The 5000-nt window shown below is 37.2% G+C and overlaps 1 protein-coding gene and 1 non-coding gene across 2 annotated transcripts in view; one reads left to right on the forward strand and one right to left on the reverse strand.

Moving 5' to 3' along the window:
- Positions 1-5000, forward strand: part of LOC123507616 (proline-rich extensin-like protein EPR1) — a 40017-nt gene that overhangs the window by 3116 nt on the left and 31901 nt on the right. The window lies entirely within an intron of this gene.
- On the reverse strand, positions 59-131 carry Trnav-aac. The gene has a single exon. It is a non-coding gene; the product is annotated as a tRNA-Val (tRNA).

Here is a 5000-nt window from a genome sequence, read left to right on the forward strand (position 1 = left end):
CGGCCCTCTCGATTGTGAGTCGAGCGTGCTAACCACTACACTACGCGGTGTAAAAGACTGTGCTCACCAGGGCTCGAACCTGGGACCTTCTGTGTGTTAGACAGATGTGATAACCACTACACCATGAGCACCTGTCTGTAATAATAGTAATGCTTGTCTGTCCATTTGCCTGTCTTTCTACCTGTCTTTCTACCTCTGTCTCTCTCTCTCTCTGTCTGTCTGGCTGGTTGGCTAACCTAACCTAACCTTACCTTAACCTGGCTGGCTGGCTGGCTGGCTGGCTGGCTGGCTGGCTGGCTGGCTGGCTGGCTGGCTGGCTGGCTGGCTGACTGACTGACTGACTGACTGACTGGTTAGCTGGTTTGTTTGCTCTCTCTCTCTCTCTCTCTCTCTCTCTCTCTCTCTCTCTCTCTCTCTCTCTCTCTCTCTCTCTCTCTCTCTCTCTCTCTCTCTCTCTCTCTCTCTCTGGGAAAAAGAATAAAGCGGGATGAGATGAAGTGAAAATATCCTTAATTTCATGTGGATTATGTTTTGGGAGGGGATCCTAGGAGGCCAAAGTAGCCAGAGCAGGGGGCGGCGTCCCCCTAAACTATTTGCATAATTGAACTAGCTTTGAACACCCTCTCTAACCCCCTCCTCCCTCCCTCATCCCCCTCCCTCCTCCCTCCTCCTCCTCCTCCTCCTCCTCCTCCTCCTCCTCCTCCTCCTCCTCCTCCTCCTCCTCCTCCTCCTCCTCCTCCTCCTCCTCCTCCTCCTCCTCCGCCTCCGTAACCCCATGAGTGAAATGTTTGTTACTTATTTTTTTTACATTTTACTTTTTCCATTTTTCTACTTTGTTTCTTCAGGAGTTTCCCTCGTGAATCTTAAAGTCTTTCCTTCCGTGAGGCGCTGCAAGCTTTGGGGTGTGTTTGCTGTGTGTGTGTGTGTGTGTGTGTGTGTGTGTGTGTGTGTGTGTGTGTGAGAGAGAGAGAGAGAGAGAGAGAGAGAGAGAGAGAGAGAGAGAGAAGTGGTATCGTGATGTGGTCTGGTATTATCATTATTATTCTTGTTATTGTTACTGTGGTTGTGGTTGTTGCTGCTGCTGCTGCTGCTGCTGTTGCTGTTGCTGTTGCTGTTTCTATTGTTGTTCTCCTTTCTTGTTCATGCACCTCCTAAATGCATCTCAAAAACACGAGATAAAAGATTCCAGTGACTACTCTCCCATTTCTCTTTAAAGCTTTATCTTCTAACTGACAATTAAATGAAGCTCTCACTGAGTAGCTCCTGTTGTGAATTGTAACATGTGCACTAATCCATAACCTTCTCTTTCATTTCTTTTCCTGTCACTTCAATATATTCAAATGGATTCTCTTCCCCTTTATGCTGCAGCAGTCTACGGAGTGTGTGTGGCATATATAACTTAAGGAAACGGAATGGTCGTAATATTTCAGTAGCATTAAGTAGTAGTAGTAGTAGTAGTAGTAGTAGTAGTGTGTGTGTGTGTGTGTGTGTGTGTGTGTGTGTGTGTGTGTGTGTGTGTGTGTGTGTGTGTGTGTGTGTGTGTGTGTGTGTGTGTTGTTCCTCACTCTCTTTATGGTTCTTGTTCTACAGGAGAAAGAGAATGAGGAGGAGGAAGAGAAGGAAGAGTAGGAGAAGGAAGAGATAGAGGATAGTAGTAGCACTAGTTGAGATAGTTGTAAAAACAGGCACAGTAGTTAGATAGTAGTAGTAGTAGTGGTAGTAGTGGTAGTAGTAGTAGTAGTAGTTGTAGTACTAGTTGTGATAGTAGTAGTAGTAGTAGTAGTAGTAGTAGTAGAAATTGAGGTAATAGAGTAGTAGTAGAAGTAGTAGTAATAGTGGCAGTAGTAACAGTAGTAGTAGTAGTAGTAATAGTAGTAGTAGTAGAAATTTAGGTAGTAGTAGTAATAGTAGTAGTAGTAGTAGTAGTAGTAGTAGTAGTAGTAGTAGTAGTATCAGGAACACATACATTCCAGATACCAATAAATTATAAAAAAAAGTAGGAAAGAATGTACTAAAAGAATAGAAAAAAATAATAAAGGACGAAGAAAGAGATAAGACAAGACAAGACAAGAAATGACAAGGCAAGGCACGACACGACACGACACGACACGACACGACACGACAAGCCAAGCCAAGCCAAGCCAAGTCAAGCGAAGATAAGACAAGACAAGACAAGAAATTACAAGGCAAGGCAAGACACGACACGACACGACACGACACAACACCAAGCCAAGCCAAGCCAAGCCAAGAAAAGGCAAGACAAGACAAGACAAACCATCCCAACAAAACACTTTATTCTGATACTCAAAAGTGAATTTACCTTGAAACTTTAAACTTTATCACAAAACTTGACCTTACCAGAGAGAGAGAGAGAGAGAGAGAGGATAGTGAGCCCAGTCTAAATAGGCCTCTCTGATAAGGGTAAAATTTATAGGCAGCCATTCTGATAACACTTGACTATCTAGAGATCAGCTTTTCTTTGCCTGAATTATCTTGCCCCTTATTTTTCTCCTCATTCTTTTTTTTCACACATTTATTTCCCTCTCTCTTTTCTCACTTCTTATATTCTCTCTCTCTCTCTCTCTCTCTCTCTCTCTCTCTCTCTCTCTCTCTCTCTCTCTCTCTCTCTCTCTCTCTCTCTCTCTCTCTCTCTCTCTCTCTCTCTCTCTCTCTCTCTCTCTCTCTCTCTCTCTCTCTCTCTCTCTCTCTCTCTCTCTCTCTCTCTCTCTCTCTCTCTCTCTCTCTCTCTCTCTCTCTTCTCTTATTTTTTCTTTCTTTTCTTACTTTTTTTTCTTTCTCTTTTCTCTTCTTTCTTATTTCTTCTTTCTTTCTCTTACTTTTCCCTTTTATTTCCTCTCATTTCTCACTTCCCCTTATATTTCCCCTCTTTTTTCTCACTTATTTTTCGCCTCTCTCAATTTTCTTTCTTTTTTCTTTCCCTTTTTTTTTCGTTTTGTCTTTTCCTTTTCGTCAAGTCAGTTTGTTTCTTTTCTTCTTTTCATTTTCTTGATTTTTTTTTTTTACTATTTCCAGTTTTTCTCTTGTGTTTTCTTTCGTTATTTTATTTTTTCTTATTTTCTTTTCTTTGTTCTATTTATTTCTGTTATATGCCGATCTCTTCTTTATTCCCTTTACTCTCTTCCCAATCCCTTCATTTCTCTTTCTATTCTTCCTTCTTCTATATTCCACCTTTTATTGTTTTTTTTTTCAATCTCCCTTTTTACATCTCTCTCTCTCTCTCTCTCTCTCTCTCTCTCTCTCTCTCTCTCTCTCTCTCTCTCTCTCTCTCTCTCTCTCTCTCTCTCTCTCTCTCTCTCTCTCTCTCTCTCTCTCTCTCTCTCTCTCTCTCTCATCTCTCTCTCTCTCTTATCTCTTCTATTTGACATCTCTCTCTGACATCTCTTTTTTGACATCCTTATATTTTGCATCCTTATATTTGACATCCTTATATTTGACATCCTTATATTTGACATCCTTATATTTGACATCCTAACATTTTTTTTTTTTTTTTTTTTTACATTCTTATATTTTTTTTCCTTGCCTTTCTCTTTGTTTTCTTTCCTTTTTCATTGTCATTTTTGTTTCCTCCTCTTATTTATTTCTCTTGTTTCCTCCTTCCATTTTACTCATGTTTGTTTTCCCTTCTTCCAATATTTCATCTTTTTATTGTTTACTCTATCTTCTTTTACATTTTTTCCTCTCTCTCTCTCTCTCTCTCTCTCTCTCTCTCTCTCTCTCTCTCTCTCTCTCTCTCTCTCTCTCTCTCTCTCTCTCTCTCTCTCTCTCTCTCTCTCTCTCTCTCTCTCTCTCTCTCTCTCTCTCTCTCTCTCTCTCTCTCTCTCTCTCGTTTTCTTCACGTTTTTTTTTTGTTGTCATTTTTATTTCTTTCTATTTATGTTTCTTCGTTATTTGTCTCCTCTTTATTCCTTTATTTGCTTCTCCTTTCTTATCTCCTACTTATTTCTTGTCTATTCCATTCTTATTTGCTTTCTAATTCCTTTCTCCTCCTTTCTTCTCCTTTCTTCTCTTGTTCCTTTATTTTTTCTTATTCCATGGTTTATTCCTTTTTATTCCTTTTTCTCTTCTCTTTTTTTTTCTTGTATTTTCCTTTTCTTCTCTTTTTTTTGTTGTTTTCTTGTTTTTGTGAGTGGAGGGGATGTATTGTTGAGTTTGTTTGTTTGTTTGTTTATATTTTCTGCTTGTTTTTCATTGTCCATCATTCGTGATTTGGCAATTAGTCTCTGTTATATTTGTTGTGATTAAGATTTATGGTTGTGTTTGTTTGTTTATCATTTTTTTATTCATTTATTGTCATTTTTTTCAATTGTTTTATTATTATTATTATTATTATTATTATTATTATTATTATTATTATTATTATTATTATTATTATTGTTTCTGTGTGTTTGTATTTCCTGTAAAGTTTCGTTCATTTTTTTCATTCATTTATTGTCATTTCTTTTCAATTGTTTTATTTTTTTATTATTATTATTATTATTATATTATTATTATTGTTGTTGTTATTATTATTATTGTTTCTGTATGTTTGTATTTCCTGTAAAGTTAAGATTTTTTTTCTCTCGTTTAGTTACGTTTCTTTCATTATTATTGTGACAAGCAAAGTAATATGAGGATTAATAAAGCCAGTCACTTTATATATGTACTTTTGTTGTCGTTTGTATTTCCTGTAAAGTGAAGAGATTTTAAGATTTTTTGTTTTTTTTCATTTAGTTACGTGTCTTTCATTTGTATTGTGGCAAGCAAAGCAGGAAAAGGATTACAAACACCGATCACGTTATATATACTTTTGAACTATTTGTCACTGCTTTTGTTGATTGTATTTCTGTAAAGTGAAAAGATTTTGAGTTGTTTTATACAGTTACATTTATTTCCTCTTTTATTATGATGGCTAAAACAACAAAAGGCTGAAAAAAAGGCAGATTACTTTATATTTTGCCTTTTAATCATTCATAGGTGCAATTGTTTTTTGTCATTTTTTA

This window comes from Portunus trituberculatus, chromosome 23 (assembly GCF_017591435.1).
Source record: "Portunus trituberculatus isolate SZX2019 chromosome 23, ASM1759143v1, whole genome shotgun sequence".
NCBI classification, from domain to species: Eukaryota; Metazoa; Arthropoda; class Malacostraca; order Decapoda; family Portunidae; genus Portunus; species Portunus trituberculatus.